A 12,855-nucleotide genomic window follows, 5' to 3' on the forward strand; every position below is an offset into this window, starting at 1 on the left:
TTAGGCAACATATTGGGAACAACCTAAAAGCTAACCCAGTTGACAGTTTGGTCAAATCAATTATGATACATGTGCACAATATAATACTATGTAATTCATTAAAAATGTATGTTTTGTAAGAATTTTTAATGCCATGTTAAACAAAGCTCATGTTAAGGGAAGAAAGGGCTGAAACCTTGGAAAAAATTTTTCAGTGTATACACGCTGAATTTTGTCTACGCACACATAGATACATATACTGTCATATAAAGAAAAAAAATTTGAAAGGAATGAACCAAAATGTCCGAAGTGGTTATTTCTGGCTGGTGGAATCTCAACCATTTTAATATCCTTATTCCTGCTCTCCTGAATTTTCCAAATTCTCTTCAGTGAATAGATATGCTACTGTTTCTGCATGAATTTTTATTTTATAGTGAAATCAGTTACATTGTAGAAAATGAAATCAGAAGAAATAAGGAAATTAAAATCTCCTGTAATCTGGAGCATTTAAAGTTGTAAATATTTTCTCTATATTTTATCATTATAAGTATATGCATATGAATGACGTGTGTGTATAGATAACATATGTACATGTGTGTACATGGGCAAGTGTGTAGATGTCATATTCATCAGTGATGGGGTTAAATTTGCATCAACGAAGATTCAGAATCATCTTTCTATAGTGATGAAGCGTGAACCATTAACTGGAAATAACAAGAAATATTATGGAGAAGAAAATGATAGGTAAATTGATCCGTGGGTATTAATCAGGCATGTATATACACAAAAACACATAGGTAAAACTTATTCTAATTAAGATAATACTCCACACAGTTTTATTTTTCATTAGTGACATATGGTGAGTAACTTTCCACTTCCTTCCACGTTTATTTCTGATCCTGCTATATTCCATTGCATGGCTTATACTGTTAAAGCTGTATTTCGTATACAAATTGATCCGAGCTCATCAAAGTGTATTACTTATTAAAGAGGAAACTACAAAGTACCCCTGGCCCTCAGTGGTGGTTAGATATTTGAATCTCCTGGAGGGTTTTCAAAAACACAGAAGCCTGGAGCTCAACTCCAGTGATTCCGTTCTGGTTGGTCTGGGATGGGGTCCAGGAATAAGTATTTTTAAAAAGCACCCTGAAGTGTTTCTAATGTGCATTCAGGATTATGCACCACTGAGGAAGATATGCCAGTTGGATGTAACATGGGAGAAAAGAGGCTTACAAACCTAAGACTTCTAACTCAGCACAGACTGCTGTTTTGCAGTTTTGCTTCCCGTGGCCATGATGTAACATGGATACAGTGACAAGGATAAATGTGCAGCTTGGACCGCTCTGAGCCACTTTCCCACGATGATCAGACACGAGCCATTAGCTGGAAATAACAAGGAGTATATGAAGATGCAAATGATAAGTAAATTGATCTGTGGCTATTAATTAGACATACCAAGCACTGTAGAGCTATTTGACAGGTGCCAATTAGTAAATAGGTGGCAAAATGTGTCAAGTGAAGGTCAGCTAACAGGAGCACAGTCTCACTTTTCCTGCAGCAGCTGTCGGAGGATTTCTCTAGCAAACCCTCTAAGATGCTCAACACTCCATTTGTTTAATTGCCAACTTTTTGGGAAAAGAGTTCCTTTCTCAGTACGGTAGTATATTCAACCAATATAGTATATTACGTCCATTCTCAGATGCACATTGTAATGTTTGAACACCTGCGAAATTTGACTACATCTTACCATTGAAATGATAAAAACATGGTTGCACCGTTTTCCTTCTTACTGGTACATAGAATAGTGGAGCATCTTGAAACCAATGGTGCAGTGACATATAGTCTATTTTATTTTATTTTATTTACTTTATTTATTTTATTTTATTTATTTTTGAGAGAGAGAGAGAGAGAGAAAGAGAGTGCGAGCAGGGGAGGGGAAGAGAGAGAGGGAGACACAGAATCTAAAGTAGGCTCCAGGCTCTGAGCCGTCAGCACAGAGCCTGATGCGGGGCTTGAACCCATGAACCATGAGATCATGACCCGAGCTGAAGTTGGATGCTCAAGGAACTGAGCCACCCAAGCGCTCCATGAAATAAGGTCTATTTTAAAGTCTTCACAGTCAGACAATTTCTTTAACACTATCTTCCTGGGATAAGCCTCCATCATCTTTTGCCTACATTTTTGCAGTCACCTCCCAGCTTGTCATTCTACTTCTACCCTTTGTCCCTCTTCAATCCATTTTCTACCCTTTGTCCCTCTTCAATCCATTCCTAATACAATGATCAAAGTGTTAAAACTGAAGCCTCGCCTCAGCCTCAGGACCCAGCTTCCCCTGCAGCCCTCCCGAGGATGTTTCTTTTCTCTCCCAGTCATCACATCCTTGTAGGTGGGCAGGGGTGCTTCTGCTCCTCATTGCATGTTTCCATTCCTCCCCCCTTGCTTCCTGAAAGCCCTGAGCTTTGCATTTCCTGTCGTTAGACTGAATGTGAGATTAGCCGATAAGTGCGCATGCCTACTGCAGCCATCTGCAGCTGACCAGTGATCTTCAGCAAAGGTGTTGACTTCTTGTCCACTGCCATTCTCACCAATGTTCTGCTATTTTAATTCTTAGTGATTTACATATACATGTGGATGATCCTTCCAAATCCCTGGCTTGGTGGTTTTGTGACCTCTCCTTTAGTAATCTTGTCTTTTTCCCTACTTGAGTTCTTTCTTTCGTGGTAAACCTTGATCTTGCCATGAAACTGTGTCTCCTCCAAAATGTCAATTTTAAGTGTTCTGTAACTCTCCCACCATCTCTCTTGCTCATCCCTTTCAGTACCTGACTTCCATAACTTTAGTCTCCATGTGGTCCTTCAATCCACAGATGTTGCCATCTTTCTCTTCGCCATCACCCCTTTCTTGTCTTCCTCCCCCTTGTGACCTAAGCTTCAATTCTCTGGTCAGTCATTTTGGTCATTTCTTGGCACACATCCTCAACTCTTTTGACCTCTTTCTGTTTGTCATGCTGCTTGGTGCAACCACGGATGAACCTCCTCCCAGACCTGGATCCACGACAGAAAATAGCTGTGGTAAAACATAAAATGTTGCTGACTGCTCTTTCTTTACCCTGATGGGCAATGACCTCAAGTGGATCTTTAAAGCTGCCAGGTGATTACATCATATTTTCCAGATTTATTTCTTTTCTGCTCTCCTGGATGGCTATTTCTTACTTTCCCCTTCTCCTGAAACCTCTAGCATTTTCTTCCCATCCACCCCGCCTTTGCTGCAATACTAAGAAAAGTGAATGCATCTGAAAGAGCTTCCACAGGCTCCTGCTATCCTTACCTGACAGCTTACTTGCGTGGGGGAGTCTTTCCAGTCTAACTTCTTTGTGTCACTTTGGATGAACTGTCTATGTTCCCAGCTACAGCCAAACTTTCTTCCCATGCACAGGTCCCATCCTTTCTCACTTATGTTCCTCCAGTAAATTCCCCACCTCTTTCCTACATCTTTAGCTTACCCTTCTCTTCTGGGTCATTCCCATAAGTGGAGCAACATGCTGTTATTTCTTTCCACCTACAAACGTGCAAGCAAGCAAACTTTCTTGACCTCCTCATCTGATTTCTTTCCCTTTCTATGTGTAGCAAAGCTCCAGAAAGAGTGGTCTGCCCTTGTCGTCTATTTTTTCTTCAGTTCCTTCTTGAAACCACTCCAAACAGGTTGTCACTCCCATCCTTCACTCTAAATACTCTTATCATTAGATGACCTACACTATTTATGACCTCCAATGGCATTTGCACCACCCAATGTCACTTCTCCATTTCCACCCTGTTAGTTAACATAGACAGATCTCCTCTTAGATACTTCCCTCTCTTGGTCTCCAGAATTCTACTTTTCTTGTTTTCCTCCCACTTCACCAACTGCTCCTTCTCAGTCTCTTTTGCTGATTCTCTTTTCCCTAAACTCTGAGTGCTGTCCCTGGGGGCTCAGTTGAAGGATCTGTTTTTCTTCTTCTTCTTCTTCTATTAAAATGAAATCCCCAGATATGCCTCTAAATATGCCTCTAAACATACTAAATGCTGATGACTGCCCACATTATATCTCTAGCTCAAACCTTTTTCCTGGACCCCAGACTTGGATGTCCAGCTCGTTACTTAACATCTCCATTGGGATGTGAATGTCCAGTAGGCATCACAAAGCGAATAGATCCCAAATGGAACTCTAGCTCTTTCTCCCCATGCTACCTGCTACCCACCTCTGGAAAAAATATGCATTTATAAGAGTCCTGCACTTTATCTTGCAGAACAGGGAAGAAAAGCAATGTCTTACTCAGGTAAAAACACTATGCTACTCACATCAGAGAGAGAGAAAAAATTTAAACTTTAATTAATGCCGTGGGTGGATTTATATATTTGGAGTTGTAGCGGTTCCATCAAACAAGGAAGTATATTTTTACCTCCTCTAAACATCTGTGGGTTTAAAAATTCCATTTTAACAGGGGACTTAGAAAAAATAGGATTTTTCTGTACTTGCTTTATCAGCTTTCTGTCTTACATTCTTACATTTTTATTTGCAAGATGAGTTATGCTACTTAATGAGTTTTTTCTTTTAATTTAGGTGTTTGGGCCATTTTTCAATCCTTCGTATAATCCCAAGCAGTACAAACTCCCCCTCTACTTCCCGTCCCAACTCAAAATGAAAAACAATGTGGGGAGGAGGAGGGCTCTGTCTGTGAAAGGTTCAGTTCTTATGTACACCAAATTAAAAACATGAGTAAAAAACATTTTTAATATATGGAGCTGCCTGGAAAACTCAGGAAACATTCGTGGACTGTAAATAGTGTAGGTCATCTAATGGGTATAAATTGCTCTGTGATTAAGTCACAACAAATGCACGTCTGTCAAGGTCAGCACTCGATCCTTTCTCTTGCTTACTCAAGGATAGTAAGTACTTTAATAATTTTCCCTCTCTTGTATCAATATTTTTTTTCTTTATTAGATTTTGTCATCATCACATAACATGCTGTATTTCTTTTCAGCTTAAAATGAAAAACAAAACTCCCTTTACTCCTTTGCCTGTTCTGTTACTATTCCATCTCTCTGTTCTGTACAGAAAACTTCTTCGAAGGTATTGTCCATATACCTGCTATTCTTACTTACACCCCCTAGTGTTAGGTTAGTATTAGGTTTGGGTGTATGTAGCAGAAAACATAACTTAAAAGAAAATTTAAAAGATGGCGGTTATTTTTTTCCACAAAAAGGTCAGATTTTGAGAAAGAAAGCTGGTAAAAAAGCAGATTAAAAAGGGGCAGCCAGATGTCCGAAGCCAGATCCCCTTGCCTACTTTTGGCTTCTTCAAATCTTGCTTGCCTCTTGTATCAACCTGTAGCCCTGAATCAGAAGCTTGACTGTACTAACCCCGCCCATCCCGGAAGCACATGTGTATAAAAAGACCAGTAGAACCAGCCAGATGCTCAGCCTTTGGAGGTTACTCTACTGGGCCGGCGCCGGTGCACCATAAACAGTCTTTTCTGATTCCCTGAGTGCATGTGGCTTGTCTCTTCCTGGGCACCAAGTATTTGCTGCAACAATTTAGTCTGGTCATGGTTGATATGGTGACTCCTTGGACAGATGTGACACATCTTCTACTCTACCACCTACCTATGCTTGGTGCTTCCAAGGCCACATGACCCACAAAGGCTGCTGCTGCTCTAGCCATCACTTTGGGTTTTAGTACTTAGAAGTTATGCGCAAAGGAAGGTGTGGCAGATGTTACTGTTTGTACACAGTTTTTCTTATCTCCTCTTCCCTGCGGTGGTTTAAAAAGTTGGTGGAGAATAATAACCTTCTTCGTTGACTTTGGGCCCAATCATGTAAATTTTTTGGCCAATGGGTAGAAGTGACCTTGTGGGTTCTGAGCATTAGGAAGCATTAGGTGGTATGGCAAATTTCCACAAGCCTTCTTAGAGCTCCCACCCCTGCCAGGGGAACAGCATATTTCTCTGTCGGCCTGGAGTGAAAGCCGCTCTGAACCTGATCCAAAGTCTGGAGAGCAGCCTCACTTAGCCAAGTGCAGTGAGCTCAGCTCAGAGCAGCCACACTACTGATCCAGAAGCATGAAATTGAATGTATGTTGTAGGTCGTTGACATATTTTGGGGTTTGTTTCATAAAAAATATCACAGTGAAATTGACTAGTGAATTGACAGTGAATTGACTAGTGCTAAAGGGCCAAGGGTGCCTCCTGGCTCCATCAACTCCTTTTTCAGCTGGCCTCCCAGAAATCCCACACACACACTTCAATTTACCTGTCATTCATGGTCACACCTGGATCAAAGGGAGATTAGAAAATACAGCTGGCTACATTTTACCCCAAATAAAACCAGAGTTCTTGTTCCTGAAAAAAGAACGGTGCGTGGCTTTTGGGTGGAAACCAGTAGTTGCTTCCACAAGAATCCAATCAGGCTTTTTCTCTAGCCCTCCAAAGAAGCAGCTCTTCACAAGTCAGCCCCAGTCATTACTGGCCCCTCAGTAGGCTTTGTCACAGTTCACTCCTTGGAATGCTTTCCTACTTTATTTCTAGGATAGCTCTTGGTCTGTTCCTCCCTCATTGGCCATAGCTTTTCTGTTTCCTTTACATGATTGTCCTATTCCTGAGCTCTCAACATTGCTTGGAGCTTAGCCCTCAGCTTACTTTATTGGATAGCCATTTTTGTTCTCTCTTCAATATTATCCAGTCCCAAGGTATTAAATAAGATCTGTATATACTGATGGTTCCCTAAGTCATTTCTTCAGTTCAGATTTCTCTCAAAGCTTCAGATTTTCATATCCAATGGTGTCCTTAGTCTTGCCACCAGATGTCTAACAGGTGTGTCCCATATGACCCAAACAACACTATTTCCCATCCCCAGTGACCTAAAATTGCTCCTTTTACAGCTTCCCCATGGTGATTCCAAGGCTTCTAGAAGCTCAGGCTGAAAAATGATTCCTATCTTTCTTTCAGACCCCATTTCCAAACCATCAGCAAATAACTACCAGCGATCTTTATAAATAAATCATGCTATATTCAGTGAAAAGGAATGAACTCACTGTGTATGAGAACAACACGGAACAATCTTACAGATATAGTATTAAGTGAAATATGCCAGGCATAAAAGGATATATTTTGTATTATTCCATTTGTATTTAGTGCATAAATAGACAAATCTAGAGTGAGAGAGGCTGGAATAGTAGTTATCTCTGGGGAAAATATTGAAAGGGAAGGGAGAGCAGGGATTCTGGGTGGTTACATCAGTATACACAAATGTGAAAGTTAATCAGATGATTCAGTTAGGATTTGCACACTCTAATGTATGTAAATTATACATCAACAAAAAAGAAGTATTATTATTGGTTATTAGTACCAATAACTCACATTGGTTATTAGTACCAGTAATTCACAAACTGTGGATTTGTTATGATGTATACGGTGAAAAAAATTCATTGGGAATATATTTTGTCATTTGTGTTTATGGTAAGAAATATGTATTTGTTCTTTATCCCTGCTTTGGGCACAGAGGTAAAACCCTCAGATTTTTTAAAGCGATGAGAGCGATAAGGGTGTTGTTTGCTCTGTTTATGTTAATGAGGTGACTTTTGGAATGCACCTGAGAATGGGGGCTGGTTTCCCAGAGAATCAACCTTGTAATTAGAGGGTTAGAACTTTCACTCTCACACCCTGACCTCCAGGAGGGGAGCCAGCATGGAGATTTGTTCCATCACTAATGGCCAATGATTTAATCAGCCATGCCTATGTAAAACCCATGCCTCCATAAAAGCCCAAAAGGATGGGGTTTGGAGAGCTTCCAGATTAGTGAACTAGAACACTTCTTTCTATGTGCCACCATGTGGGACCCCAAGCTCCATGGAGAAAGAAGCTCCTTTGTTTAGGACCTTACCCTATGTATCTGTTCATCTGGCTGTTGATTCATATCCTTTAATATCCTATGTAATGAATCGGTAATACAGTAAATAAATGGTTTTCCAGACTCCTGTGAGTTGTCCTAGTAAATTAATCAAACCAAAGGAATGGGTCATGGGAACCTCTGATTTACAACCAGTCAGTCAGAAGCATGGATTGTGATTGGCATCTGAAGTGGAAGGTAGTCTTGTAGGACTGAGCCATTTGCTTGTGGAATCTGATGTTATCTCTGGGTAGACAGTGTCAGAATTGTGTGGAATTCTCAGACACCCAGCTGGTGTCTGAATTGCTTGTTGGCATGTAGAAGCCTCTAAACACATACACACACATGCACACACACACTGCAGTTGGGTCCAGGAACCCAAAAAGATATTTGTAGATATGTCTATATCCATAGAGTATCTTTACAGAATTGGTCACTTAATACATTCACTGCTGTATCATCCTGGTCCAAGCTACCACAATGTCTTGACTAGATTACCAGAATAGCCTTTTAGTATTCCTACTTTCCCCTTCATCTCCCCTTTGGTTACTCATACAGCACTAAGATTATCTCTTTGAAATCCAAGTCAGATCATATTAGTTCACTGCTGAACACCCTCTAAAGATTTCCTGTTGTACTCAGTAAAAGCCAAAATCCATGCGGCTGTACCCTTTCTTCCTTAATGCTCTCCTTCAAAAGTCATCTAAACAGTGGAGACTTTCTTGACCTCCTATATAAATAGTATTCTGTCACCTTCCTGACACTCTCCAACCCTTTAACTGTTTTTACTTTGTAACTCAAATCACCTTCGTATAGAGTATCTATTTAGAAGTTTATTTTATTTATTTCTCTCTCCCTCTTTCCCACTGGAGTGTGATGTGAGGTATATGGTCCCTCCCCTTGAATCTGGAGGGCCTTTCTGACTGCTTGCCCGATAGAATATGGTGGTTGTGATGATGGTGGCCAGTTCCTGGCCCAGGCCTTGAGAGACTGGAGGCTTTCTCTTTCTGTCTTTTGGAACACGCTCTCTAGGGTCTGTGAGTAACTATATAAGAAGTCCAACTACTTTGAGACCTCCATGTTGGAAGGGTTATGTGCTGGCACTCCAGAGGACTATCCCAGTGGAGCCTAGCCTTTTAGCTATGCCAGAAATGAGTGAGGCCATCTTGAGCCCTCTAGACCAGCCATCTTCCATCTGGATACCACCAAGTGACCTCAGCCTATCTCACAATGTCTGTCACATCAGAAGAATTGTCCAGCTGCGTCCTGTTCAAATGAGGGAGCCAGTTATCATGAGATAAAATGGTTGAAACATTCAGTCTCAACATTTTGGGATAGATTGTTAAGCAGCAATAGCTAATCAGAAGTCCTCTGTATGTGTGTTGGGGGGTACCTACCAGCAGGTTTTCTTTCAGGGTGTATGTACAGGGAGCACATAGGCAGGCTTCCTTCTCTCCTCAGTGACAAAATCAACAGGGCTTCATCCTGTGGCGCCAGCACCCACATCCACAACATGGGCTCTCTCTAGGCAGATCATGTAATTTCATTAGAGAAGAGATTATAGACTTCAATGTGGGGGCAGATATTAGCTCTTGCCAGTCTCTCTATGGGCAGGGGGTGCAGGACATCTGTCCCAGGTGTCCCATACACACTCTTCTATTTATGTCAATCGCTGATTGGAGACTTTGAGGTGTTGCCAGTGGAACAGCCCCCAAGTTCCTATGGCCTTTTCTTTGTGTCCAAGATGGCAGCTTCCTACAGTCTGTTGATATGCTCCTGTCCCCTTTCTGGCCTGTAGAAATTCATCAAAATGTCTGAGTCAATTCATAGGTTCCAATTTTTCTTTCTTTCTTTCTCCTTTCTTTCTTTCTTTCTTTCTTTCTTTCTTTCTTTCTTTCTTTCCTTCCTTCCTTCCTTCCTTCTTTCTTTTTAAATCAGAGCAGGAACAGGTTTATTCCTTTCTGTACATCTTTGCTTATTTCAGTGGGATTTGGGAGTGGTGGGAAGGAAACATTTGTGCTTTGTTTTCTCTCTGAAACCCAAACCTATATTTCCATATGAGAACACACACGGCAGGACTTCTTCAAAGGAAAGGATCTTTAACGAAAGTGTGTGTGTTTGAGGAAACACTGAGTTCTGGCTGTTCAAATGTCACCTCATTTGCCACTTGTTCAGATGTGCCCTCGGAGCTGGCTGGGTCCAGCTAGTCAGGAAATGCAAACTCATTTTCACTGCTCCCTCGGACCAGCTCAGTTCAAAGCTGCCTGGTCTCAGACAGGGGGCAGGGAGGGTGCTGTCCCCAAACCAAGTTCCCTGAGAAGCCTTCCTTTCAGTCTGGGCAGTGAACCTGCCCCATAGAACTGAACTTCATGGCATGAAAGTCTAGGTGAAGGATATGTACGTTTTATTTATCCTCAGATCCTATTCTTTAATTAACTGAATTGCACACATTAGTACTGTATAATTTAGAGGAGCACATATACTTTTATTGCCCAACCAACTAAAATGTTCATCAAGCATTTTTGATGATGTGAGAAAATGCTTATGATAAAATGTTAAGAGCAAATGTGAAAAAGAAAGCATAATTCAAACCGTTAGCTAGCCTAGGACTTCAAAACTGTGAAAAAGACATAGGAGCATGTGTGAGGACACGAATTTCATTTGCTTAAAATAATTGTGTGTATTTTTATTTTTTATAAAATTTTTTTTAATGTTTATTTATTTTTGACAGAGAGAGAGAGACAGAGCATGAGCGGGGCAGGGGCAGAGAGAGAGGGAGACACAGAATCAGAAGCAGGCTCCAGGCTCCGAGCCGTCAGCACAGAGCCTGACGTGGGGCTCAAACTCACAAACCTTGAGATCACGACCTCAATCAAAGTCAGACATTCAACTAACTGAGCCACCCAGGCGCCCCTGTGGGTATTTTTGTATTAAGAAATTATGTGTAACCTAAATAAACTTATTGTTTAAAAAAACAAGGTACGTCCGACAGAATATAAGACTTTTCTAAATCGGGCAAAAAAGTGGATACCTAAGGTTCTGTGTTCAGGGCTATGGCTTGCTAATAGTTCAGACTGACCATCCACTGAAAACGTTTAGAAATCTAAGATAAAAAAATATTAAAAAACATCATAAAAGCATCTAAAAGAGACAAGATTGTAAGGGATTGCCAAGTCCAAGTCTCGTTGATGGCAGCGATGCTGAAGGGTCAGCAAAGCACCAAAGTTCCTGGCTGTCAGTCTGTGGCTTTTGCTGAATTTGGCAAACCGGTGGTTTTTGGAACTTGCTGAGTGGGAGGGAGAGAAGCCCAGTGGCCACCTATGTTGGAGAGTCTAAGAGGAGACCATCCCCCAGGAAGCTAGGGCTCCAGAATGCCACAGCTTCAGGATGAATGAACCAGAAGTAAGTCACCCCTGCCCCCAGGGGACTATAGGACCCGTGTGTTGGCTTCGTTAGAAAGCAAAAAAAAAAAAAAAAAAAAAAGAAGCAAACAAACAAAAACAACAAAAAACACCAACGAATTGTCACCACACGCCTGCTTCTGCTGGGCTTCTCAGTTCTAACTTTTTACTTCACCTGGGCGCAGGGTGGGTCCAGGTTTTGTGGGGACTACGCTTTTACAATTTTGGGGAGGGTCTTTCACTAAGAGAAAAAAAAACCCACAATTAAAATGCATAATTAGGTACAAACACTGAGTATTCGTTTGGAAGAGAGAACGAGTTGCAACAAATTCCAAATTTAAAAAGCTAACACGTATCACACACATCATAACATTTTAGAAAAATAAGATTTATTTATTTATTTATTTATTTATTTATTTATTCAAGACCTGACCTCAATAGAACCATTTTCTCCCCCTACGTTTTTTGGCTGCTTTGATAGCCTCTTTTTATGACAATGATTTTATAGAGAGAACGTAAATATGATTTAGCCTGGACTCTAGCACTGGTGATAGAAATTTATTTTACTATTGATCGCTTGGAAACACTTCTTTAGCTCTTCCTACCTCATTACTGGTCACATCATGTACCTTTTAAGAATTGTTATCAAATTTCAGGCATTTGGGGACATCTCCCAAGTTGTTTGTTGGTTTTTTAATACATAAGCTGTAAAATCTCAGAGGATTTAAAATTTTCCTTGGCAGTGACTAATCTTCCATACTCTTTGAACTAATGGCCCATTAACCAGTTATTGTTGATGTTATTAGATTTATGTGATCTTAGACTGTATTAGATTTATGTGATCTTAGTTGACGTCAGTAGTTTGCATCAAATTAGAAAGAAATTTAAATCTTTTAATGTGGGTTCAAATATTTCACTTATTTTTCCGTCTCATTTTTAAGCTATCCAAGAATCCATTCCTCACTTTTATCTTAAATTTATGTCTTTCTTTTAATCATTTAGTGCTCTTGGTATAATATAAAACATTTCTTGCTAGTCCTTTCTTCTCAATGTATAATTTAAGAATCATTCTGATTGATTCCTTCATTCATCTTGATCACCTTTGTTGTATACTTCATTAATATTTTATCACAATTTCCTTTCAATTCCTTTTAAATAACTAAAGATGGCGTGAAGTACCCATTATTGGGCTCTAACGCGGGGTTCTTTATCACTTGTTTTATTGGAACATTCCAAAATGTTTTCGCATATTGTGGTTAAAATGGCACATTTGGACTTTATCAACATTTTGAACAAACTCTTTGGCATCTCACTTGCATTGGGGTTTCTCTGCCGAATTGTTGAAATATATATGTTCAGGTCCTTAAAATGGCACTCTTCTCCTATTGCAAGATGGAACAATTTTATCATGGGCAAGGCATCTAACTACATTTTTTTCGATTATTTGAAGGAAGCACCACCTTGACACGCATATTTAAAATATTCCATATAGGGGCACCTGGGTGGCTCAATCAGTTAAATGTCCGACTTCAGCTCTGGTCATGATCTCACTG

The sequence above is a fragment of the Leopardus geoffroyi genome, chromosome D2 (assembly GCF_018350155.1).
Source record: "Leopardus geoffroyi isolate Oge1 chromosome D2, O.geoffroyi_Oge1_pat1.0, whole genome shotgun sequence".
Classification (NCBI taxonomy): domain Eukaryota; kingdom Metazoa; phylum Chordata; class Mammalia; order Carnivora; family Felidae; genus Leopardus; species Leopardus geoffroyi.